Source organism: Nuphar pumila, chromosome 3, assembly GCF_984573655.1.
Source record: "Nuphar pumila chromosome 3, dmNupPumi1.hap1.1, whole genome shotgun sequence".
Taxonomy (NCBI): domain Eukaryota; kingdom Viridiplantae; phylum Streptophyta; class Magnoliopsida; order Nymphaeales; family Nymphaeaceae; genus Nuphar; species Nuphar pumila.
Window position 1 is genome coordinate 103820530 of NC_143251.1, and position 27594 is coordinate 103848123.

Genomic DNA, 27594 nt, shown 5'->3' on the forward strand with positions numbered 1-27594 from the left:
TTTGTTTTTTTTTATTTTATTTTTTATTTTTTATTATGTTATTCTTCCTAAGGTGGGACCCACAAGGTGGTCACCCAAACCTCCAGCCCCCTCTCCTTTCCTTCCTTTCCTTTTTCTCTTTCCCTTTCTTCTTCCTTTCTTTCCTTTTCTTTTTCTTCTTTCTTTCTTTTTTTTTCTTCCCTTCCTTCTTTCCTTCCTCCCTTCCTTTCCCTCTTGCCCAGCCATTCACGTAAACTTCTGGATCTTCTTTTTCATTAGGTTATCAAAGACCTAAGTTGGGGATATTAAAGACCTAAGTTTTGTTTTAACAAAAGGAGAAAAGAAGCACAAAAAAAAAGGATACGGCTGCCCACCTCTGGAGGCCTCTCTCTCTCTCTCTCTCTCTCTCTCTCTCTCTCTCTCTCTCTCTCTCCCTTGATTCTCCCTTTGCTCCAGCTTGCAACCACACCTCCACCTTGAAGGTCCAGCACCACTCCAATGCCTTGCAGCAAGATCCACACCTCCATCTTATTGCAGCCAGCTCCAAGCCCTCCTTGGTCATTGCTCCAACGTCTCCAAGCCACCATTGCTCCAGCCGTGGTGATAGTCATCTCCACCACAGCAGCAAGTCCTCCTTCCTTGGCGCCATCTCCAATCGGTTCCAGCATCATCTCCAACCTACCAAGCCAAGGTAATAAGCTCTTTCTTCTTCTTTTTTTTAGGTTTTACATGAACTTAGGGCTATACGGATGAGGATGTCCATCCGATCAATGGATGAAGCCCCTTATTCCGAATAGCTAAAGCAAATTTCAAGTATGCCTCCTCGATTATTTTCTGTTTTTTTTTTTTATTATTTCTCATATAGCTTTCATGTTTTAGACAGCATGTTCAGTTTGCTTTTCATTCATTTCATTTAGTTATTTATCTTATTGAAATTTCATTGATAGTTTATAAATTTAAATTCATGCGTGTAGTTCAATTATAATTTCATATTTAATTTTCTATTCATAAATCCTAAAAATATTACTATAGTCGTAGTTATGTGTCTGTGTTTCCCTGCCAAAAACTCAGGTCCGTTCGGGTTTCGAAACCCTCCTTAAAAAAATCAAATCCCAAACCGGGATTCTGCATTTCTGGAACTTCCAGTTTGCGCTTTAGCAGACAAGAACCACCGACACCACCCTTGTGGGAGATCTGGATTGTTCTCAAAAAATCACATTGGATTCACAATTGAATCTACTTATGATCTGGAAATTTTGAGGATTTTCCTGACAGTTTTGACCTCTGTAAAAAATCGGATTTCTCAGACCCCTGGGAAAATATTGATTTTCTTTCATCAGGGTATAGACATACCCTAATGCACCAAGTCCATCCAATCGGTAACCTGTATGCAAAAACTTTTAACATGAAAGTTGTTCCTAACATAATTTCCTATCATTTCCCAAAATTTGGAAATTTTTGGATCTGTTTCATTATTTTTCCCAGATTTTCCCTTTCTGTCTAACAGATTCCAATGTCCAGAAATTCCAGAGATTTAGGTCTCTAATAACAGTGTGGCCTTTTCCAAACCGTAACCCGAATCCCAATGGTGTCAAAAACTAAAATCTTCCTCTATTTGTCAGAGACATTTTTCCACAATTTAACATATTTCCCATCTGTGTGCCATTTTTCCCATATTTTCTACCGAAACCTGTCTGTTTCCTTCATTTACTAGAGTCGCCGGATTCCGATCCGACTTGCCGGAGTGGTACAGCTCCGACCATAGGTCCCAACTAGAAAGTGTAAAATACAAAAATCCTTTCCTTACTGTCCTCTGTCACCCCATAAAATTTGGGAAATTTTTATGGAAATTTAATATCCTAAATTCACTTTAGAATCAACATTTTAGGCAAAAATCACAAAATTTAGGGTTTTTATTTGAATTTCCATATTTAAAAATACAAAAAAATTAGATTTTCGAGCTCTATTCTGTTTTTAGGGTTATTTTAGGTGTCCATGCCAAATTTGGTTTAATTCCAAGTTTATTTGCTCCATGTGTTAGTTTATCTTTAAATTCAGAAGCGAAAATCAGGTTAAATTTGATATTTATGATATTTTCGCCATTTTAGGGTTTTTATCATGTACATAAGCATGTAGAATCATATTAGGGTTAATTTTAATGTCATTTGCATTTCATATTTTTCAATTTTGCAAAATTTATTTCAGAAAACCCTGGTTTCAAGGCCATAGTCTTGTTATCGAGGGTATTTTGGTCATTTTGACCTAAATTTCGAAATTTCAATTTCTAATTCTCCAAAATTTCATGCATATCATCATATTTTATCATATTATGTTTGATTTATTTCATTTGATTTTCAAATTTCCAAAATTTACAAAAATTCTTTCAGAAAACCCTGATTTCAAGGTCATCAGGGGTATTTTGGTCATTTTGACTCCAATTTCGAATTTTCAAGTTTATTTTTGAAATTTATTCATTATTTATCATGTTTATATCAAAGAGGGTATGAATCTGGGTTTATATTTGAATAATATCCGATAATTTTTCATATTTTTGGATAAATTCAGAAAAAACTACATTTTTGTGCTAACTTTATTTTCCAGTTTTGCAGGAATATTCAAGAAGAAGACTTAGCCATTTTATTTCTTTTATTTCAATTCAATGTAAAAATCAATGTAATATTTGGAATAAGAGTTACATTTCTGCTTAGAATAGGGTTGCATTGCATATAGTTTAATTTCTGTAAAATTTTAATATGTGATGTATGATTTATGCACATTATTTCAAATTCACTATGGTTTACACGAATGGCACGTGCACAAGCTTTTATGGAGTTTATAAACTCGGTGGGATTCGTATTTATGGCCATAGTCAGAATACGAAGAAAACCAAGATTTATGATCTTCGTATTAGCCACATTCAGCCTACACACTTAGGCTAACTTCAAAATGCACTGCATTTTTTAAAGTTTTAAAAGGATTTCCCAATTCCTCAATGAAATTCCCTTTTCAAATTCATATTCATTCATTCATATCATTCAAATTGCATTATTCTCAAATTCATTTTCCAATTTCAATTTCAGAAAATTCAGCTTTCTCAAGAATTCCCAAGTCTTTCTCAGGATCTGATTTTCTCAAAATCCTGAGTTTTCAAAAGAGATTTCAAAGCATTTCCCAAGTTCACACCAAGATTTTCCAATGTTTTAAAATTCTCAAATTTCAAAATCCCAAGTTTTCAAAAATCGATTTTCTCAGATTTCCTATTTTCCTGAGAACCCAGTTTTCCTGAGAATTCATTCTCCTTTTCAAAAATCATTTTCCAATGAATTTCCTGATTTTCCCAGCATTTCTCAAATCCATTTTCTCATAAAATCAATTCCAAGTTTCCAATCTCAAAACCAATTTTTTCAGATTTTTAAGCTTTCCTGAGAAATCACTTTCCAATGCAAATTTCTGATTTTCAATGAACTTCAATGATTTTCCCAGGAATCCCAATTTCAAGTACTTTTCCAATCATTTTTCCAGCATATTTCAATTTTCCAAAGCAAACATCATGTTTCTCAAACTTGCATTATTTTCAAAATTTCATAGCACAAGCCTGATTCTTTGTGCATTCTAGGAAAAATAGAGCATAATTTAGATATTTGAGTCGAGTTAAAGCACATAATTGGTCCTTGGTTCAATTACCCCTGGTAAAGGCGCCAGGAACGGTTGAACCTCGTACCGACAGGCGGATCCCATTCCACGGAATTTTCCCGCAAATTTTCAAAACGGAGGCGAGTAATTTTTAAAACCATTTTCAAAACTTTGGTCGAGTTTGACTCGCAAATTCGTTTCTCTCTCGCAAGGGAGGGGAAAAATTTTGCGATGATAACAGGTTTGGCGACCGTGATGGGACCTGTCTTCGTCTGATCAATTTTGTGCTTTGACTTAGTTTAATTATCAAAATCCTGCTCTACAAAATGTCAGCTTTATTTTCTGATATCATGTGAACCTAAGAGCCTAGACTTGAACCCAGCTGACATGGATTGCATGTAGACTAGGCATGGTTTGGTAGGACCATATTGAGGAGAATTATGCACGCTCACATAGACTTAGGTCTGAAATACAACACTCCTCAATCTAGGACTTGTATGAAAACAATGTTTGCTTCTTCAAAAAAATTCAAAATTCTATCTCTTTAGGATTTAGAGCCCTCTGTTTGTCTGCATGTGATCATATTTCAAAAACCACCCCACCTATGTCTACCCGGTCTTCACGTTGCTGGGCTCTCTTCCAGAACCATAGTTCGGGACAGAGCCTCACAACTGGGCCACTTATTTGGGCTAACGCCCCCCTGCCACGTACGAAGGGCCATAGTCCAACGTATATCGGCAGGCGCTCAAGGATGTTGGGAAAACACAAGCCTAGAACCGGAGATGAATTTTTATGCCACGTACATCGAGCCTCGGTTCGAGTATATCGGCATAGCATGGTTGGACACAGATGATCTGAGCCTAGAGTCAAGATTAGGGTCCTACAGATCTTTCAAAATTGATCCATTTAGAGTCAGCTTCTTGGGGAATGTTGTATGTGCATAATTGTTTGTGTAGGATGTGATTAAATGCATTCTTCTTTTATTTCTCAATTCTCTTTTATTTTTCTTTTACAAATTTCATCTATTTTTCTTCAACAATTTTATCAAAAACCCTAGACGATTTTCAAAACCTCATATTTTTCCTCAAAAGTCCAGGCGATTTTCCTTTTCCTACCTTTCCTCTGGACTTCGAATTTCTAACCTTATTTTGATCCTGCCTGCAATTTTTCAAATGTTCAAATCTTGTCAAACTTCTCTTCTTCATATATGTCTTCCAAATTCTATTCAGAATTTTTGTCTCTTTCCAAGTCCTTAGACATCTCCTTCATCATCTCTATTTTTCCCAAAAATCCTTCAGTCTAAACTATTCCTTTATTCTGCAGAAAGTATTGGCATTTCACTATAGTTCAAACAAGGTCGGAAAAGAGAACAATACCAAGCAGTATCGAAGAGATGAGTTCTTCGAGGCCAGTCAAGAAGCAGGACAAGACAAGTGAAGATGAGATTGATCCAGTCATGTACAGAATGTTTCAAAAAATGATGACAAAGATGCTATTAGAGCTACCCGAGTCAAGCACCAGAAAGGAACCAGCCAAGCGGAATGATCAACCTCTCCAGTCCAGTACCCAGCAAAAAGGGAAGGAGAAAGAAAAACCAAAACACAAAGACTGGAGCGCTGATCGAAAGTTCACCCCTCTGGATCAGAAGCTCGAGACTATTTTAGAAAATTTGCTTGCAAAAGGCATGGTCCATTTACCAAAAGTCGTTGATCCTCCGTCAATCATGGGCAGATTCAAAGAGCAATTTTGCAAGTTTCACCGTGCAATAGGACACGATACAGAAAATTGTTTTGTCTTCAAGAATATCGTTCAGGATCATGTTGATAAGAATATTTTAGGGGAAAGCAAAATAGTAGACCAACCGGCTGTCCTAGCCAAACCCCTTCAATCCCGCTCCCAGCAGAAAGCAAGCAGTCAAAAGAAGCCAAAACATGACGGTTGGGGTTACGATCGCGAATTTACCCCTCTAGATCAGCCCCTTGAAGAGGTCCTTGAATACATGCTGAGCAAAGGAATGGTTAAACTTCCAAGAATTGCTAATCCTCCGGTTGCCCTAGGGAAATGGAAAGATCGCTTCTGCAAATTCCACCGAGCTACAGGGCATGATACTGAGCGATGTTTCGTCTTCAAAAATATCGTTCAAGACTGCATTGACAAGAATTTCCCTATTAAAGAGGAAGACCAGTCGGCCGTTCTGACCGAGCCTTTCCTTGATCATTCATGAATACGACAAATGCCAATGCTTTCTCATTTCCATCATTTCTGCTTTTTGCTTCTCTGAATAAATGTAGTCTCCAGTTGCTTTCTTTAAATTTGTCATCCTTCCTCCAAGACATCAATAAAATCATCAGTTTTCCTTATATTTGGAGGTCATTTTCTTCATAATGTTATTTTCTGAACTCTCCTGCAATATGCCCTTTGGGATGAATGCTTTTCCCTGAAAAAATTCTTCCTTCTCAGATAACCTCCCAAGTTCGTAGGGAAGCTCATTACCAATTATGCATTACTTTGTTATATTCCTTTAAAAATGTCTTTTTCTTCATGGTTGACGGCCTCTCCTAGGTAACAAGACATATCTCGGTTGTTTATTTCCTCTCATGGAATAACAATGCAATTGTCGCAATCCCAACAATAATCCCATCCCTGGAAAAGGGATATCCTTCAAACTGTCAACCCAATTTCAGATCTTCATCCATTATTTTCATTCTATTCTCCAAATCATTGCCTTCAAGAATTTTCTATCATTCTAATCATCCTATTTGTCTTACAGAGAGTTTCGGCATCGTGGAATGGTTCAGACCAGATCCAAGAAGAAAATAGTGTTGCTTCAGTACCCTAACAGTAGCAGCGAGCAAGGGATGGATTCTCCGCGATCTGCTAGGAACCAAAGTCAACAAGCCAATGATGATATCGATCCTCAGATGTATGCCATGTTTCGAAAGATGTTGAATAAGATAATGGCAGATCAAACAGGGGACAGTTCCGACAAGATTCCTACCAAGAAAAAGATCAAGGGCCGAACATTAGAGAAACAACTGAAGATATCCAAGAAGTGTATCCAACATGAGGATACATCTGATGAAGCAGAATCAGGAGGTGGCACCGATGAAGAGTGTGAGGCTCAACAAGCTTTTCAGAAGACGACACAGGGGCAGGGGTCAGACAATAAGCTAAAAGATCATTCTGCTAATAACTCTGACTAGTCGCAACTCAGAGATGTGGTCAAAATGGTTAAGGATCTGCAAGCCCGCGACAAGGGCAAAAGGATTTTTACAAGCAAAGATTTCTATGATGATTTAGATGGGGATGACAGCCTAGAAGATCTCCCCCGTAAATTTGTCAAATTTGATGGGACTGGCGATCCCAAGGCTCACCTGTCTATGTTCTTTGCCGAGTGCAATCGATTCAAGAGAGACAATCGTGCTTTGTTCAGATGTTTTCCTCACAGTCTGGAGGGCACCGCCGCCAAGTGGTACTCACAACATATCAATCCCATCGAATTGAAGGAATTTGATAAAGTGGTTAATCTGTTCATTGAACGGTTCCTTTTAAACACCAAAGCGTCGCCAACGCTAAACCATCTCTATAATACAAAGCAAAGAGATAATGAGAAAGCCAGAAACTTCATCCGCAGATGGAGGGGCACTTGCAATAAAATGAGAAATCCCATCTTAGAGGAGCACGCACTCCAGATTATTCTAAACAATTTCTCACAACCTTTGAGAGGTCTTATCTCCACCTCACCCTCCAAATCTTTTATTGAGCTTACTGAACGGGCCGAGTGGCTCGAGATGGGAATAGAGAATGGGGTCTATGATGGCATCACCCTTGTCAAGAATAATCAAGATTCAAAGAAGAAGGAAAATTTCATCTTCTCTGCCAATGTCGGCCGCAGTGGCCACAAAAATAGCAAGAGCAATCATGCAGGTCAGAAAGAAAAGTCTTCAAAGAAGAATGAAAAATTGAGTCAGCAGAAAGAAAAGATAAAACGGGATGGTTGGGGTGACGATCGTCAGTTTACTCCTCTTGAGCAACCTCTCGATGAAATCCTTGAATATATGTTGACCAAAGAAATGGTAAAGCTTCCAAGAGCCACAGATCCTCCCATGATCATGGGAAGGTTCATGGACCAATTCTGCAAATTCCATCGGGCAGTAGGACACGATACTGACCACTGTTTTGTCTTCAAGAACATTATTCAAGATTGCATTGATAAGAATATCCTCGTTGAAGATAAAAAGAAGGACTAGCCATTTTTCCTCGATTACTCAAAAAGCCGACGATGCTAGCATTTTCCCATTTCTCATTTTGCCTTCAAAGGATGATGTAATCCTGTCTATCTTTCCTTGATTTGTCATTTTCCTTCAATGCATCAATAAAATTATCAATTTCTCCTTCTCTGCACCATGTCCTTCTGCGAGAAGTGATATTTTTCAGAGTCTCTTCTGAATCAATCAAAAGTCAGAAAGTATTCTTCAAATATCAATTACTTATCCTTTCATCCAACTTCTCACTCCCCAGTTATACTGGGGCATTATTTTGAAAATTGTCTTCAAAACATCCTGTATGCAGGCAGGGTCAAATAAATCTCTCATTTTGCATGCATTTGCATTCATTTACATACATTTGCATTCATTTGCATTTGCATTCATTCATTCGCATCCATATGTACCATTTTCATTTTCCCCTTCAGGTTAAGGGATAAACCTGAGTTACCCCTTCAGGATAAGGGATAAACCTGAGTTTCCCCTTCAGGTTAAGGGATAAACCTGAATTACCCATTCAGGATAATGGATAAATCCTGAGACCCCGACAGTTGTCTAAGTCATCGTGAGGATGAAGATTGAAAATCTCTCATCAGAATCAGTTGGGTAAATTTTCAAAATCCAGTGTTCATGCTGGTAAGATTTTCAAAAACCAGTGTTCGTGATGGTAAAATTTTCAAAAAAAAAAAAAAACAATGTTCGTGCTGGTAAATTTTCAAAAACCAATGTTCGTGCTGGTAAGATTTTTAAAAACCAGTGTTCGTGCTGGTAAAATTTTCTAAATCCAGTGTTCGTATTGGTAATCTCTCAAAATCCAGTGCTCGTACTGGTAATCTTCCAAAACCCAGTATTCGTACTGGTAATCTTTCAAAACATAATGCTTGTACTGGTACATTTTCAAAATCCAATGCTCGTACTGGTACCCTTTAAAAATCTAACACTCGTGTTGGTGTCTTGCCCATTGGTCGCGTTATTCAATCTCTTAGGTGCAGTCTTCACGCTGACCTTTCATCAGAATTCAAGTTCAATATCAATTATGTCAATTTCGACCTTCGGGTCATCCAATTTCTAATTTCCAAATTTCTAATTTTGACCTCCGGGTCACCCAATTCTCTATTTCAACCTTCGGGACATCCAATTTGATCAATCAGGCCTCTGGGCCGCCCACTCTATCAGATTTTCAATTCAAGCCTCCGGGTTACAATCTTACCAACATCAATCATTCTCCTGCCTTTGGTTTACAACTTTGTCAATATCTATCACTTTCCAAGCCTTCGGGTTACAATTTCATTAATGTCAATCATTTTTAAATCAACAAAATCCTGCTTTCGAGCTGGTCGGTCAACAAATCCTGCTTTCGAGCTGGTCGGTCAACAAATCCTGCTTTTGAGCTGGTCGGTCAACAAATCCTGCTTTCGAGCTGGTCGGTCAACAAATCCTGCTTTCGAGCTGGTCGGTCATCAAATCCTGCTTTCAAGCTAGTAAGTCAAGACAAATCTTGCTTTCGAGCTGGTCGGTCAACAAATCCTGCTTTCGAGCTGGTAAGTCAAAACAAATCCTGCTTTCGAGCTGGTCGGTCAATAAATCCTGCTTTCGAGCTGGTTAGTCAAAACAAAACCCAACTTTCAAGTTGATCTTTCATTGAGTCTTTTCAGGACTCAATTTGGTCATGGATGTGTCAATTAGACCTCAAGCAATTTCTTTCACCAAGGATTTCAAGAAAATCTTGCCAATTTGTCATTAAATATTTGTTGATTTCAAAATTTTTATTGCACAAAAACATTACCTCAGAATACCTTCAGTATTGTTTCCAAAAGGTCAAAGCTTTTGTGAAAAAGGATTCAAAATTCAAATTCTTTCTATTGGCCAACCAAAAGGATGAAGAATAAATCCTCGATATGGCCAGCAAAAGGAAATTCAATGTTGTTGCAAAGCCATAAGTGATCGGTATTGATCGCAGTCAATGGCATATTTTTAAAGATCATTCTTGGAAAATAAAGCAGTCGAAATATCCTGGGTGATACAGAAAAATCCATTGAATCCCTATATCTCCTCAATCACCTAAAGCTGCAATTAAATATCTGCAAAAGGGATCTCTCAATTGTCGTCAAGATGAAGGCGAATTAGGCGAGTAGACCCCTGGGGCCAAAGAAGATTTGGATCATCTCCAAGATGAAGGAGTTTGTGACGGTTCCTTCCAGGGAAAGTTCAGAGCACCGTCAAGATGAAGGCGACTGCGATGAGCCTCCCGACAAACCCTAAAGGATATTTAATTTCCGCTATCATCAAGAGATTTCCAACCAATGAGCCAGTAACCGTTGATATAATCCCTTAGAGAAAAAGAAGGATCGGAACATCTCCAAGATGAAGGAGTTTGTGACGTACCCTTCCAAAAAAAAAAGAAGAGAGAAAAGTCAGGACATCTCCAAAATGAAGGATGATGTAATAAAATCCCCAAAAGCCCAAGAGAGCTCTACTTCTGCCAATAAAGAAAAAAAGTGGGCAGAAAGATCATCATGAGAAAAGAATCCCAGGATATCAGACTGCCAAATTTGCCAAAGAATCTTCTTTAATTTTGTGAAATTCTATTATCAATATTCTTTCACCAATTGCTCTCACAATATCAAGAATACTCTCTTTTCTGCTTATATCAAGGAAATTGATAGCTTCCTTGAAAGAAAGTCAATTGCAAGCAATTTGAATTCGAATCTTGATTCTACGGAGTTAAGCCCAGTCGGAGGTAATACTTCAGGTAGAAAAGAGGAAAGATTTTCATACCAATATACATCAATTTCAAGCATTTTGAATCAACAAACAATTTTTAACATTTTGGCAATATTTTCTTACTATCTTGACATGAAGTGAAGAGCTCGATGTCCATCTTGACACATCCTGATATCACCTTTTACCTCCTTTAGAGAGTAACCTTTATCATCTTTCGCGTTGTTGAAAGATTAGCCTTTTCTGTGAAAGGATCGCCTTTGTTATCTTTCGCGTTGTCGAAAGAGTTCATCTTTTGCGTTGTCAAAAGAATCGCCTTGCTCCTTTGGATCGCCTTATCATCTTTCTCGTTATTGAAAGAATCGCCTTGCTCCTTTGGATTGCCTTTTTCCATCTTTCGCATTGTCGAAAGAATTCATCTTTTGCGTTGTCAAAAGAATCGCCTTACTCCTTTGGATCGCCTTATCGTCTTTCGCGTTGTTGAAAGAATCACCTTGTTCTATTGGATCGCCTTTCCCATCTTTCACATTGTCGAAAGAATTCATCATTTGCGTTGTCAAAAGAATCGCCTTACTCCTTTGGATCACCTTATCGTCTTTCGCGTTGTTGAAAGAATCGCCTTGTTCCTTTGGATCGCCTTTTTCCATCTTTCGCGTTGTCGAAAGAATTCATCTTTTGGGTTGTCAAAAGAATCGCCTTACTCCTTTGGATCGCCTTGTCATCTTTCGCGTTGTTGAAAGAATCGCCTAGTTCCTTTGGATCGCCTTTTCCCATCTTTCGCGTTGTCGAAAGAATTCATCTTTTGCGTTGTCAAAAGAATCACCTAACTCCTTTGGATTGCCTTATCATCTTTCGCGTTGTTGAAAGAATCACCTTGCTCCATCTTTCGCGTTGTCGAAAGAATTCGTCTTTTGCGTTGTCAAAAGAATCGCCTTACTCCTTTGGATCGCCTTGTCATCTTTCGCGTTGTTGAAAGAATCGCCTTGCTCCTCTGGATCGCCTTGTCATCTTTCGCGTTGTCGAAAGAATTCATCGTTTGCGTTGTCAAAAGGATCGCCTTGCTCCTCTGGATCGCCTTATCATCTTTCGCGTTGTTGAAAGAATCGCCTTGTTCCTTTGGATCGCCTTGTTATCTTTCGCGTTGTCGAAAGAATTCATCTTTCGTGTTGTTGAAAGAGTCACCTTATTCCTCTTAAAGAAAATTGTCTTATTCACCATCCAACTTACCATTTTCATTTCGTTTCCCAATCAGGTTAAGGGTATAAACCTGAGCCTCCTTTGATGAGGTATTTCATTTTCCGCCCAATCAGGATAAGGGTACAAACCTGAGCCTCCTTTGATGAGGTATTTCATTTTTCTGCCCAATCAGGATAAGGGTACAAACCTGAGCCTCCTTTGATGAGGTATTTCATTTTCTTCCCAATCAGGTTAAGGGTATAAACCTGAGCCTCCTTTGATGAGGTATTTCATTTTCCGCCCAATCAGGATAAGGGTACAAACCTGAGCCTCCTTTGATGAGGTATTTCATTTTTTTGCCCAATCAGGATAAGGGTACAAACCTGAGCCTCCTTTGATGAGGTATTTCATCAGGTTAAGGGTCAAACCTGAGCTTCGTTTCTACACGAGGTATTTCCCGTTCCATCCAGGTTAAGGGCAAAACCTGAATCTCACTTCTTTTGAAGTAAAATTTTCTTCTTTATTCTTCACTTCATATCTACCATTTTCATCAGGGCTAATTTCTTCATACCCAGTCAGATCCTTCAAACTGGGGCATTTTTATAGCTAAAATTTGGTGTGTTTTTCTTTGCCACTAAGCTCGTCTTCAAGCCGGCTTAGTAGCAAAGAGGGGCATCTGTAAACACCCCAAATTTTGCTCATCCATTCTCAAATAACCCTCCTCGTATAGTGCCAACCCTGTCAGGTCAGTGTAGGAGTCAAAGCCCGAGTCAGTTTCAGAAAATCACCATTTTACCCATTTTCATTAGGAAAATTACCATTTTACCCCTAGGTCATCCCAGACCCCAGTCAGTCGGAGTCAACCAAGCTCATTGGTCAGTTTAGGACAGTTAAAATATCAGTCATCTCAAGCTCATTTGAGCTCACAATGAACAAACCATTTTCATTTCTGACCATTCCTGCCAAAATGGGATCATTTCTTCAAAAATGAGTTCATTTCTCACTCTAATCCAAGCCAATTGTCTCCAAGTCAGTCATTCCCAGTCAGTCATGTTCCCCAGAGTCTAACTTGAGCTTACCAAGAGTTCAAGTGCTCCAGTTTCAGTTCAAAACCATTTCCAAGTGTCTAGGAGCCCATTTTAGTCCATTTTAGCTCTTTCAGCTGAAATTGAGCTGAGTTCAGTCAATTGAGCTAGTGTTCAAGCTTTGATTTTAGTTCATATCAGTATTACTGACCTTTGTTCTAGCTCAAACCCAACTCAGGTTCGTAATTGACTTCGCTCTAGTGATCATTCCGTACCATTTCTCTAAAAATGGCAACTTTTCTTGAAAATTCAGTCGGAAAGGTCAGTTGAGTCAATATCATTGTCAGCTCATTGGAGTTCTGAAACTCTAAAACCCAGCTTAATCTAGCTCATCTCAGTTCAATCCAGCTTGAACCCCAATTTTCAGTGTCACTCTGACCCAGTAGAGTCCCGAAAATCATTTCTTGAGCTATTTTGCAAATTTTATCAATTTTAATGCTTTTTAAACTGGTACAAGTGTCAATCGGGGTCTGACATCCAAAATTCTTCATTCAAGGTCTGCATTTCGTATGTCATTTCTCATCATTTCATATCATTTCTCATCATTTCATAACATTTCATCACATTTCATTCCATTTTCGAAGTCCAGAACTCCAGTTTTATAAATTTCAATCCAGATCAAGTTTCAAAAGCTTTTAGAAATCAATTTCAAACCCCGGGTTTTTAAAATTAACATTTTTACCTCCAGGAGTCTAAATTTGGAAATATTTTCCCAAGAAAAACAATTTGGATTTATTTCAAACTCAAATTTTCAAATTCTACACTGGATTTGCTTCGCAACGGGGTATTGAACTTCAAAATCCGAGCTCATTTCAAAAACTGCCAAAAATAACTCGTTTTGTTTGGAAATATTTTCTCAAGAAAAACAATCTGGATTTCTTTTAAAATCAAATTTTCAAATTCTACACTGGATTTGCTTCGCAACGGGGTATTGAACTTCAAAATCTGAGCTCGTTTCAAAAACTGCCAAAAATAGCTCTTTTCGTTTGAAAACTTTCTGAAAAGACTATTTTACCCCTCTAATCGTCAAAATGAATTTCAAAATCAAAATTTGGACCCTCTCTGAGATGGCCCATCCATTTGCATTCTCTTGTTTTAATTTATAAGAAAAGAAAAAAAAAATTTATCTTTTTCTTTATTTTTTTGTTGTTTGTTTTATTTTTTTTTTTTTTTTTTTTATTATGTTATTCTTCCTAAGGTGGGACCCACAAGGTGGTCACCCAAACCTCCAGCCCCCTCTCCTTTCCTTCCTTTCCTTTTTCTTTTTCCCTTTCTCTTTCCCTTTCTTCTTCCTTTCTTTCCTTTTCTTTTTCTTCTTTCTTTCTTTTTTTTTCTTCCCTTCCTTTTTTCCTTCCTCCCTTCCTTTCCCTCTTGCCCAGCCATTCACGTAAACTTCTGGATCTTCTTTTTCATTAGGTTATCAAAGACCTAAGTTGGGGATATTAAAGACCTAAGTTTTGTTTTAACAAAAGGAGAAAAGAAGCACAAAAAAAAAGGATACGGCTGCCCACCTCTGGAGGCCTCTCTCTTTCTCTCTCTCTCTCTCCCTTGATTCTCCCTTTGCTCCAGCTTGCAGCCACACCTCCACCTTGAAGGTCCAGCACCACTCCAATGCCTTGCAGCAAGATCCACACCTCCATCTTATTGCAGACAGCTCCCAGCCCTCCTTGGTCATTGCTCCAACGTCTCCAAGCCACCATTGCTCCAGCTTTGCCGTGGTGATAGTCATCTCCACCACAGCAGCAAGTCCTCCTTCCTTGGTGCCATCTCCAATCGGTTCCAGCATCATCTCCAACCTACCAAGCCAAGGTAATAAGCTCTTTCTTCTTCTTTTTTTTTAGGTTTTACATGAACTTAGGGCTATACGGATGATGAAGTCCATCCGTTCAATGGATGAAGCCCCTTATTCCGAATAGCTAAAGCAAATTTCAAGTATGCCTCCTCGATTATTTTCTGTTTTTTTTTTATTATTTTTCATATAGCTTTCATGTTTTAGACAGCATGTTTAGTTTGCTTTTCATTCATTTCATTTAGTTAGTTGTCTTATTGAAATTTCATTGATAGTTTATAAATTTAAATTCATGCGTGTAGTTCAATTATAATTTCATATTTAATTTTCTATTCATAAATCCTAAAAATATTACTATAGTCGTAGTTATGTGTCTGTGTTTCCCTGACAAAAACTCAGGTCCGTTCGGGTTTTGAAACCCTCCTTAAAAAAATCAAATCCCAAACTGGGATTCTGCATTTCTGGAACTTCCAGTTTGCGCTTTAGCAGAAAAGAACCTCCGACACCACCCTTGTGGGAGATCTGGATTGTTCTCAAAAAATCACATTGGATTCACAATTGAATCTACTTATGATCTGGAAATTTTGAGGATTTTCCTGACAGTTTTGACCTCTGTAAAAAATCGGATTTCTCAGACCCCTGAGAAAATATTGATTTTCTTTCATCAGGGTATAGACATACTCTAATGCACCAAGTCCATCCAATCAATAACCCGTATGCAAAAACTTTTAACATGAAAGTTGTTCCTAACATAATTTTCTATCATTTCCCAAAATTTGGAAATTTTTGGATCTGTTTCATTATTTTTCCCGGATTTTACCTTTCTGTCTAACAGATTCCAATGTCCAGATATTCCAGAGATTTAGGTCTCTGATAACAGTGTGGCCTTTTCCAAACCGTAACCCGAATCCCAATGGTGTCAAAAACTAAAATATTCCTCTGTTTGTCAAAGACATTTGCCCACAATTTCAGACATTTTCCCATCTGTCTGCCATTTTTCCCATATTTTCTACCGAAACCTGTCTGTTTCCTTCATTTACTAGAGTCGCCGGATTCCGATCCGACTTGCCGGAGTGGTACAGCTCCGACCATAGGTCCCAACTAGAAAGTGTAAAAGGAAAAAATCCTTGCCTTACTGTCCTCTGTCACCCCATAAAATTTGGGAAATTTTTATGGAAATTTGATATCCTAAATTCACTTTAGAATCAACATTTTAGGCAAAAATCACAAAATTTAGGGTTTTTATTTGAATTTCCATATTTAAAAATACAAAAAAATTAGATTTTCCAGCTCTATTCTGTTTTTAGGGTTATTTTAGGTGTCCATGCCAAATTTGGCTTAATTCCAAGTTTATTTGCTCAATGTGTTAGTTTATCTTTAAATTCAGAAGCGAAAATCAGATTAAATTTGATATTTATGATATTTTCGCCATTTTAGGGTTTTTATCATGTACATAAGCATGTAGAATCATATTAGGGTTAATTTCAATGTCATTTGTATTTCATATTTTTCAATTTTGCAAAATTTATTTCAGAAAACCCTGGTTTCAAGGCCATAGTCTTGTTATCAAGGGTATTTTGGTCATTTTGACATAAATTTCGAAATTTCAATTTCTAATTCTCCAAAATTTCATGCATATCATCATATTTTATCATATTATGTTTGATTTATTTCATTTGATTTTCAAATTTCCAAAATTTACAAAAATTCTTTCAGAAAACCCTGATTTCAAGGTCATCAGGGGTATTTTGGTCATTTTGACTCCAATTTCGAATTTTCAAGTTTATTTTTGAAATTTATTCATTATTTATCATGTTTATATCAAAGGGGGTATGAATCTGGGTTTATATCTGAATAATATCCGATAATTTTTCATATTTTCGGATAAATTCAGAAAAACCTACATTTTTGTGCTAACTTTATTTTCCAGTTTTGCAGGAATATTCAAGAAGAAGACTTAGCCATTTTATTTCTTTTATTTCAATTCAATGTAAAAATCAATGTAATATTTGGAATAAGAGTTACATTTCTGCTTAGAATAGGGTTGCATTGCATATAGTTTAATTTCTCTAAAATTTTAATACATGATGTATGATTTATGCACATTATTTCAAATTCACTATGGTTTACACGAATGGAACGTGCACAAGCTTTTATGGAGTTTATAAACTTGGTGGGATTCGTATTTATGGCCATAGTCAGAATACGAAGAAAACCAAGATTTATGATCTTCGTATTAGCCACATTCAGCCTACACACTTAGGCTAACTTCAAAATGCACTGCATTTTTTAAAGTTTTAAAAGGATTTCCCAATTTCTCAATGAAATTCCCTTTTCAAATTCATATTCATTCATTCATATCATTCAAATTGCATTATTCTCAAATTCATTTTCCAATTTCAATTTCAGAAAATTCAGCTTTCTCAAGAATTCCCAAGTCTTTCTCAGGATCTGATTTTCTCAAAATCCTGAGTTTTCAAAAGAGATTTCAAAGCATTTCCCAAGTTCACACCAAGATTTTCCAATGTTTTAAAATTCTCAAATTTCAAAATCCCAAGTTTTCAAAAATCGATTTTCTCAGATTTCCTATTTTCCTGAGAACCCAGTTTTCCTGAGAATTCATTCTCCTTTTCAAAAATCCTTTTCCAATGAATTTCCTGATTTTCCCAGCATTTCTCAAATCCATTTTCTCATAAAATCAATTCCAAGTTTCCAATCTCAAAACCAATTTTTTCAGATTTTTAAGCTTTCCTGAGAAATCACTTTCCAATGCAAATTTCTGATTTTCAATGAACTTCAATGATTTTCCCAGGAATCCCAATTTCAAGTACTTTTCCAATCATTTTTCCAGCATATTTCAATTTTCCAAAGCAAACATCATGTTTCTCAAACTTGCATTATTTTCAAAATTTCATAGCACAAGCCTGATTCTTTGTGCATTCTAGGAAAAATAGAGCATAATTTAGATATTTGAGTCGAGTTAAAGCACATAATTGGTCCTTGGTTCAATTACCCCTGGTAAAGGCGCCAGGAATGGTTGAACCTCGTACCGACAGGCGGATCCCATTCCACGGAATTTCCCCGCAAATTTTTAAAACGGAGGCGAGTAATTTTTAAAACCATTTTCAAAACTTTGGTCGAGTTTGACTCGCAAATTCGTTTCTCTCTCGCAAGGGAGGGGAAAAATTTTGCGATGATAACAGATTCTTGAGAAAAAGGTGAAGATTTGAAAAGGGAAACACTTCTCAAGAAAACTTGGACTTTGAGAATTTTCTTAGGAAAATGATGGAAATCCTGAGAAAATGGAAAGAATTCTTGAGAAAAAGGTAAACGTTTGAAGAAAAATTGCTTGTCAGGAAAAGCTTCAAGTTTTGAAAGCTTTCTTTGGAAAATGATTGAAATTCATTGGAAAATTCTTTGGAGAATTGAGACTTGGGAAACTGAAATCCTGAGAATCTTGGCCTTGAAACACTTGGAAATTGAGTTTGATCTTTGAGGAAAATTGGAAACTTCTTTTGGAAATCTTGAGAAAATAACCTTTTCCATGGAAAACTGTGGAAAAACTTGACTTGGGAAAACCGATTTTGAAAAATTCTCAGAGTTTCTTGAGAAATCGATTTCTTTGAGAAGGAAGTTTTCTTAAGAAAATCATGAGAAAACCAATGATTTCATGATGCGAATGACATGAGTGAATGAATGCACTTTGAAAAGATTTTCTGAGGAATTGGTTGGAAAAATGTGCATTAAGTCAAAATAAATCCTTCACATATCCTGACTGTGGCCATGAATATGTTTAGAGTTTAATTGATTCAATGCACAATGCTTTGGAAATATTGGAAATATGATGTGCATTTTTAAGATAGCCTAAGAGTGTAGGCTCAATGTGACTGGTAGAAAGATGATGGATCTGGGTCTCGCCCATATTCCGACTAGGGCCGTAAATATGGATTCCACCGAGTTCATCAACTCCCTAAGAGTTGGTGCACGTGTCATTCGTGTACATCCATAGTGCTTTTGAAATAAAATGCATGAATCATATAAACATGATATTACATAAATTCAAACTATATGATATGCATCCTAGTCTAAGCAGGAAATTAAATCTCTTATTCCAAAATTTACATTATTACATCACTAATCAAATGAAATAAATGAAAATTTCAGACTTCAGCTCCTTCTTTTGAATGTCCCTGCCAAACTTGAAATAAGGTTAGCTCAAATATGTGGGTTTTTCCAAGATTTTCCAATAATATTGTGAAATTATTGGATTTAATTGGATATAAACCCTATTCTCATGCTTCCTTGATATTTGAAATGATGAAAATGCGAGAAATTCAGTAGAAAATAGTTTGAAATTCGGAATTGGGGTTAAAATGATCAAAATACCCCTAAAATCAAAGTTATACCTTTAAAATCAGGGTTTTTGAAGGAAATTTTGATAAAATTGAGATTTTGAAATTCAAATTAAATCAAATGATGATAAAATGCAGTAAGAGACATGATGACATGCTGCTAAACACATTAAGACTGTAAAATCAGAATTTGACATATTGCAATTTATCCAAAATAACGAATTTGGCTTGTTTTTCGCTTGGATCCAGGTCCTGCGGGACCCTGTTTTGATATTATGGCTAATCCAAACCTCAAATGGATTCCAAATTGCACCAAATTCGGTATGAAGCATCTACTTACTCTGATAAATAGCCTAGAATGCTAAAAATCATGAAATGATATGATTTAAATGCTAAAATTTAAAGGAAATCCTAAAATGGTGGATTTTGCCTATGGATCCAAACCAAATGCAATGCTTAATATGATAATGCAAGATTTACACCATAAAAACTTCTGATATTTTGCAGACTGTTAAAGAAACCTAAATGGAACATTTTTGGTTTTTACAGCTTCGGGATTTGAGCCATGGTGAGTTCAATAACAGGGATTTAGTTCTGACAAAGGTAAAAATCACCCTAATCTGATGTAAAATGCCAAGAAAATAGACATAATCTATGTAAATTTATGATATTTAACAGAGCTACTAAAGACACCTACATGAACAACTTTTATGTTCATGACTTTGGCATTTGATCAACATAAACATGAATAAAAATATAACTTTTCATTCCTAAATTGACAGAACAGACAAATGTGACCAAACAGAGGACTGACAAGAAAAATCTGAAACAGGTATCACGACTATTCTAAAAATCACAGGCTTTCAGATGCAAATAGAGGACACCTCGGACATAACTTTCACTTTTTACAGTTTTGGATTTGGAGCAATATCCAAAGATAACCCATAGCCCTAAGTCGATCCAAAATCTCAGAGGCCCAAATCAGGCTCTGACACATGTCCCGAACTCTCGGATTTTTGTCAGACATACAAAATTATAAAAATCTGCTAAAATCAGGTTAAAAACTAGACATTCTCCCGAGTTCAGAACATATTTCGGATCGAAAATCGGATCTCCCATGAGGGAGATATCGATTTTACAAGTCTGAAAATGATTTTCAAAACGCATCCCGGGTAACAAAACGTGACTTGCCATTTTGAATGTTTACCGCAATAAAAAAATTCAAATGCCTCCAAATTTTTGGCACAATTCTAGGGATACCTAAGGGCGCATTCCGTGATTTTTTTGGGATTTTTAATAAAATATAAATGCATGCAATGACGTGTGGACTGACTGACAAAAAATAGAGAATTACTGAAAATGAACAGAATTGAAATAAATGCTCAATTAATCCTAATTAATTCATGAAACGTGCTAAATTGATGAAATAAAATGCAAATTAAATCTAGATAAATGCATGAATGTTAAAAATCATCAAGGAAGCATAATTGAATATTTTTATGTATGTCATTTTATGAGAATAGCTCAATCCATCTCTCGGATGAGCTCTTTCTTCAAACGACTCCCGAATCGAATTATGAAATCAAATCAAGAGGAAAAGAGGTGCACCTTGCTTCGTTACGCAGCGTAGGAGGTCTTGAAAGGGGCGTCTATCATGAGCTTTGTTCGTCCTTCGCTCCGGGCTTCGGATGGTTCACCAAAATCGACCCACTATGCCTTCTTCACCGAGCCGAAGGGGGCGTGACTTCTAAAGTGCAAAAATTGGATTCTCAAGAAGGCTAGGTCGAATTTTCAAGTTCACAAGAGTTCTCAAAAGATGGTCCCCCTATGCTGGGCGTGGAGCCTTGTTTTTATAGATTTTCTGAAAAAAATTTGAATTTCAAACAGGCTCAATCTGAGCCCTCCATGTGGCGCCATCTCAGGGGGTGCTATCTGGGGGTTTGAAATTTGAATCTGGCTTTTGCAGAGAGCCCTCAGGTGGCGGCACCTCATGGGGCTATTTTTATTAAAAAATATATTAAATAAAAGAGAGGAAGCCAAGTGGGACTCTGGATTGGCGCCACCTCAAAAGTGTTTGACACATGTCAGAAGAACAGAGCAGTGGGCTCAGAAGGTGCCACCTCAGAGGAGTTTGAATTCTACTTTTTCTGATAAAAGGAGATCTGGACATGTGGCAGTCCAGGATGGTTCCATACCTGACAAGTGTCAGCTTGCTGGAGGAGGTTCTTCAGATGGCGCCATCTCAGAGGAGAATTTGAATTTCAAATGGAGGTTGGCTCTGGAGGAATGGAGGATGGACATGTGGCACCACCTCAGGGTGGCTCCTACAATGCCATGTGGCAAGAGGGAGGAAAAGGAGGGAAAGGGACACGTGGCACCATCTCACACAAAATAGAAAAGGTGAAGTTCAGGATTTGCGCCACCTCAGCCTGGAGTTTGAACATTTGAATTCTAGCTTTCTCTGAAGGAGGCAGAAAGTGACATGTGTCACTTGCTTTTTCTGAAGAAAGCAGAGAGAGACACGTGTCCCTTGCTTTTTCTGAGAAGAGCAGAGGGTGACATGTGTCACTTGCTTTTTTTTGAGAAAAGCAGGGAGTGACATGTGTCTTCTACTTTTTCTAGAGGAAGCTGGAGATGACATGTGTCATCTACTTTTCTGAGAAAAATAGGAGGGAGACATGTGTCCTCTGCTTTTTCTGAAAGGAGCAGAGATTGACACGTGTCGCTTGCTTTTCCTAAGGAAAGGAGAGAGTGACATGTGTCACCTGCAGGAGACATAATTCAAATGGTGCCACCTCAGGGGAGACAAGTTCTACTTTTTCTGAACAGGACAACACATGACACGTGGCATCTCTTGGTGACCTTGGAATGACACATGGCACAGAGTGAAGATGGTAGACATTGACACGTGGCATAAAATGAAAAGGATGTCTAATGACATGTGGCGGCATCTTAAGGTGGCTCTACACTGACACATGTCAAAGGATGGCAGAAGAGAGAAGGTGACATGTGGCGCCAACTCTAGGTGAACCCTATGCTGACACATGGCAGGTAAATGGGAGGAGAGAGAAAGGACAAGTGGCACCAATCCAGGGGACAAGGCTCTTATATTTTTGGGTTTTTCAAAATTCAAATTTTCAAAAGGAAAGCCTGTGTGACATCACCTCAGTGTGGGTCCCACATTGCTTCTTTATTGAAATAAAGACAAGACAATAAGCCTCTTTTTGGAATTTTCATAAAATCTGGACTAATTGGTAAAACAGGAAATTTTGGAAAGAGTTGGCCCCTGTAGGGTGATTTTGTAAAAGGAAGATATTTGAAATTGTTTGACAAAAGGGCAAAGTCTGAGTTGAAATTTATTGAAAATTATCCAGATTGTTTTCCTAAGGAATTATTTTGAAATTCAAAGCCCTAGGGATAAAATGGGAAGAATTGATAACTTTGAAGACCCAGGGTTTTGAAATCAATTTTGAAAAGAGTTAAAATTCTAATCTGGATTGAAAATTTTGAAATCAAGAGTTCTGGACCTCGAAATGACATGCTGTGCAGTGCAGTGATATGAGATGCTCAAGCAATGATATGCAATGCCATGTCTTATGAAATGCAATCTTGAACCAAGACTTGGAGCTATCTGTCTCCTGTCAGAAATAAATTTTTGAACATCTGAGTTAAAAATAGAGAAATTTTGAGAGTTCCAGATGAAATTTGGACTTTTGCAAGGTTCGGGCTCAGAAAATGACCATTTTGCCCTCCGGCGATTTCAGAGGCTGGATGATGATGTTTGGTGGAGATGCTGGAGAGGTGAGTGAAAATTTGGGGTGTTTACAGATGCCCCTCTTTGCTACTAAGCTGGCTCATGGCCGGGCTTAGTGGCAAAGAAAAACACACCAAATTTGGGCTATATAAAAAAATGCCCCAGTTAGAAGGATCTGACTGGGTGTGTGGGAATTAGCCCGAGGAAGATGGTAGATATGATGCGAAGAATGAAGAGGAAAGATTTGCTCTGTGAAAGCGAAGTTTCAGGTTTATGCCCTTGACCTGGATGGGACAAAATACCTCGTATGGAACGAAGCTCAGGTTTGACCCTTAACCTGATTGGGAAATGGAATATCTCATCGAAATGAGACTCAGGTTTGTACCCTTAACCTGATCGGGCGGAGAATGGAATACCTCTTTGAATGAGGCTCAGGTTTATACCCTTATCCTGATCGGGCGGAAATGGATGGAATCCTCGAAGGAAGAGACCATGATGGAACCTTCGGATCTTGCACAATAAATCCGACAGGGCTTTTGCAAAAGGAAGGAAAATGGGGTCCCTAAAGCTTGAAAAGGGATTGATTTTGGGCGCCTCATTGCTGAGACTAAAATCCACTTTTTGAAATTGCCTTTTGCGAGAAAATGATTGGTGGTTCGACCTCGAACCGAAATGGGACTGTCTATGGTGGGACAGTGGGGACACTGGGAAGTGTGCAAATCTGAGAGTTCATGCTCTCAAAGAAGGGAAAGAATCAAGTCCTTAGGAGGGATTTAAAATTGGTGTCAGGATGTATCAAAAACGAACATCAAGCTCTCTCTTCACGTCAGGATAGCTAGAAAGTATTGTCAAAATGTTGTTAATTCAAAGTTTTTGAAAATGTTGCACATGGCTGCAAAGATATTCTTTTTTTTTCTACCCAAAGCATTACCTCCAAACAAGGTTCACTTCATAGAATCGAGATTGGAAACCCAAATTGCTTGTAATTGCCCTTCTTCAAGGAAGTTATCAATCCCCTTGATATGAACAGGAAAGAGAATTTGATATTATGAAAGCAATTAATGAAAGAGTATTAATAATAGAATTTCACAAATTTAAAGAGGATTCTTGATAAATCTGGCAGTTTGATATCCTGAGGGCTTCTCTCATAATAATCTTTCTGCACTCTTTTGGCTCTCTTGTGTTTTGGCTGCATTCTCCTTTATTTTGGAGATGTTCTGACTTTTCTCTTTTCTTTTTCCTCTCTTTCTCTCTTTTTTGGAAGGGTACGTTACAAACTTCTTCAACTTGGAGATGTTTCGATCCTTCTTTGACGATGGGTTTGGAGATCTTTGGATGATAGCTGAAATTTAAATATCTTTTAGGGATTGTCGAGAGGTTCATCGCATCTGCCTTCATCTCGACAGTGCTTTGGACTTTCCCTGGAAGGATCCGTCACAAACTCCGTCATCTTGGAGATGTTTCGAATCTTCTTTGGCCCCGGGGGTCTACTCACCTAATTCGCCTTCATCTTGACGACAGGTGAGAGATCCCTTTTGCGGATATTTAATTGCAGCTTAGGTGATTTTGAGGAAACGGGGCTTGGGTAAATGCTCTCTTTTCTAGCACTCAGGATATTTCCACTACCTCATTTTACAAGAATAGCCTTTAAAAATGTGCCATTGACTGCGATCAGTATCAATCATCTATGGCTTTGCAAAACATTGAATTTTCTTTGCTGGCCATATCGAGGGTTTATCCTTCATCCTTTTGGTTGGCCAAATAGAAAGAATTTGAAGTTTGAATCTCTTTTCGCAAAAGCTTCACTCTTTTGGGAGTAATGCTGAAGGAAAACTGAGGTAAAGATTTATGCAATAAAATTTTGAAATCAACAATTAATTGATTGACAAATTGATAAAATTTTCTTGAAATCCTTGGTGAAAGAGAGCATTTAACATCCGGCTTAACACATCCGTGATGAAAATTGAGTCATGAAAAGACTCAGTAAAAGATCAATTCGACAGTTGAGTTTTGTTTTGACTTACCAGCTCGAAAGCAGGATTTTATCGAAGTACCAGCTCGAAGGCAGGATTTTATTTGTTTTACCAGCTCGAAAGCAGGATTTTTGGAAGTACCAGCTTGAAAGCAGGATTTTTGGGAATACCAGCTCGAAAGCAAGATTTGGATTGTTCGACCAGCTCGAAAGCAGGATTTTGATTGAAGTACCAGCTCGAAAGCAGGATTTTTGGGAATACCAGCTCGAAAGCAGGATTTGGATTGTTCGACCAGCTCGAAAGCAGGATTTTGATTGAAGTACCAGCTCGAAAGCAGGATTTGGGTTGTTCGACCAGCTCGAAAGCAGGATTTTGATTGAAGTACCAGCTCGAAAGCAGGATTTGGATTGTTCGACCAGCTCGAAAGCAGGATTTGGATTGTTCGACCAGCTCGAAAGCAGGATTTGCTGACCAACAAGCTCAAAAGCAGGATTTGGGTTGACCGACCAGCTCGAAAGCAGGATTTGTTGACCGACCAGCTCGAAAGCAGGATTTGGGTTGACAGACCAGCTCGAAAGCAGGATTTGTTGACCGACCAGCTCGAAAGCAGGATTTTGATTGTTCGACCAGCTAGAAAGCAGGATTTGGGTTGACCGACCAGCTCGAAAGCAGGATTTGATGACCGACCAGCTCGAAAGTGGGATTTTGATTGTTCGATCAGCTCGAAAGCAGGATTTTATCGAAAATGATTGTCATAGATAGAGATGTGACCCGAAGGTTTGAAAATGATAGAATTTGTAATCCGAAGGCCTGAAAAGTTGGAACCTGCAGGCGGGAAAATGACTGATGTTGGCAAGATTGTAACCCGAAGGCTTGAATTGAGAATCTGATAAAGTGGGTGGTTCAGAGGTTGAAATTGGAAATTGAGTGACCCGAAGGTCGAATAGAGAATTGGGTAACCCAAAGGTCAAAGTTGGAAATTTAGAATTGGAAATTATAAATTATAAATTGAAAATTGAAAATTGAAGATTGGCTGTTGGAAATTTGGAAATTGGGAATTTGGAAATTGAAAATTGGATGTTGGAAATTAGAAATTGGATGTTGGAAATTGGGTGTAGAATAAATGCAAATGGAATGCAAATGAAGTGCAAATGAGTGCAAGTGGGTGCAAAATGAGAGATTGGTTTATCCTGCCTGCATACAGGATGTTTTGAAGTAAAGATAAATTTTCACAAAAAAAATGCCCCAGTGTAACTAGGGAGGAAAATTTTGAATAAAAGAAGGATAATTGGTGAATAAGGCAACAAGCTCCTTGACTGATAGGCGTCCTCAAGATCATTCCTCACAAGAGGGACATTGTGAAAAGGAAGGATAAGCAAATAAGATGGTGCCAAGCTATTGAAAAAAATCCGATGACTTTATTGATGCTTAAAAATCAAGGAAAGAAAATGGGATTACATTATTCTTTTGAAAAGCAAGAGGAGAAATGGGAAAGTGTCGGCATGGTCATCTTCTGGAATGATTGTAAAAAAAAGTCTTAGTCGGGATGACTAGTCCTCCTTTTCGTCTTCAACGAGGAGCTTCTTGTCAATGCAGTCTTGAACAATGTTCTTAAGGACGAAACAATGCTCGGTGTCATGACCCATTGTCCGATGAAACTTGCAGAACTGATCTTTAAACCTTCCCATGGTCACAGAAGGATCTGCTATCTTGGGGAGTCTAACCATCCCTTTGGCGATCATATATTCCAGAACTTGCTCGAGCGATTGTTCTAAGGGAGTAAAATTGCGGTCGTATCCCCAACCATCATGCTTTGGCCTCCCCTGGGGCCTTAATTCTAGTTGGATGCTCGCGGGAGAGCTGTCATTCTGCTTGTTGATTCTGTTTTCTTGTCCTGTATGATCATCTTTGCTGGAATTTAGACTCCCTGACCCGCCGGTGTGGTTCTTTCTGCCACCCCTTTTGCTTTTGCCATTGTTGTTGCCAGGGGCATTCACGGAGAATGTGAAGTTTGACTTCTTCTTGATATCTGGATTGCTCTTTGAGAGTGTGAGGCTCTCATATACTCTATTTTTTATTCCCATCTCGAGCCATTCAGCTCGTTCTATCAATTCAATGAAAGATCATGCTGGGGAGGTAGAGATCAGGCCTCTCAAAGGTTGGGAGAAATTATTCAGGATGACCGACAACGCGTGTCCTTCTGATATTGGGTCCTTCATTTTGTTGCAGGTCTCTCTCCATCTGCGAATGAAGTCTCTGGCTTTTTCACTATCTCCTTGCTTCAGATTACAGAGGTGATTTAACGTTGGTAGCGCTTCAGCATTGAACAAAAATCGCTCGATAAATAGATTAACCACCTTATCGAATTCTCGCAGCTCGATTGGATTGATATGCTCGGAGTACCACTTGGCGGCAGTGCCTTCTAGGCTATGAGGAAAACAGAGAAATAGGGCCCTATTGTCTCTCTTGAATTTGGAGCATTCGGCGAAGAACATGGCGAGATGGGCTTTCGGGTCACCGGAACCATCGAACTTGATGAATTTACGGGGAAGGTTCTCTAGATCTTCATCTCCTTCTAAGCCATCATAAAAATCCTCGCTGGTGAAGACTTTTTTGCCCTTGTCGCGGGCTTGCAGATCTTTAACCACTTTGGCCATTTCCTTGAACTGTGTCTGCAAAAGCTTTTCTGCAACTTGACCTTTTGATTTGTGACTCCTCCTTTGTTCTCGGCTATGTTTCTGAAATGCTGGAGGCACTTCATATTCTTCATCGGTGTCTTCCTCTGATTCTGATTCATCTGAAATTTCTTCTGGCTGAACTTGCTTCTTGGAAGTCTTCTTATCCTTGTGCCCATGGAACTTCTCTCT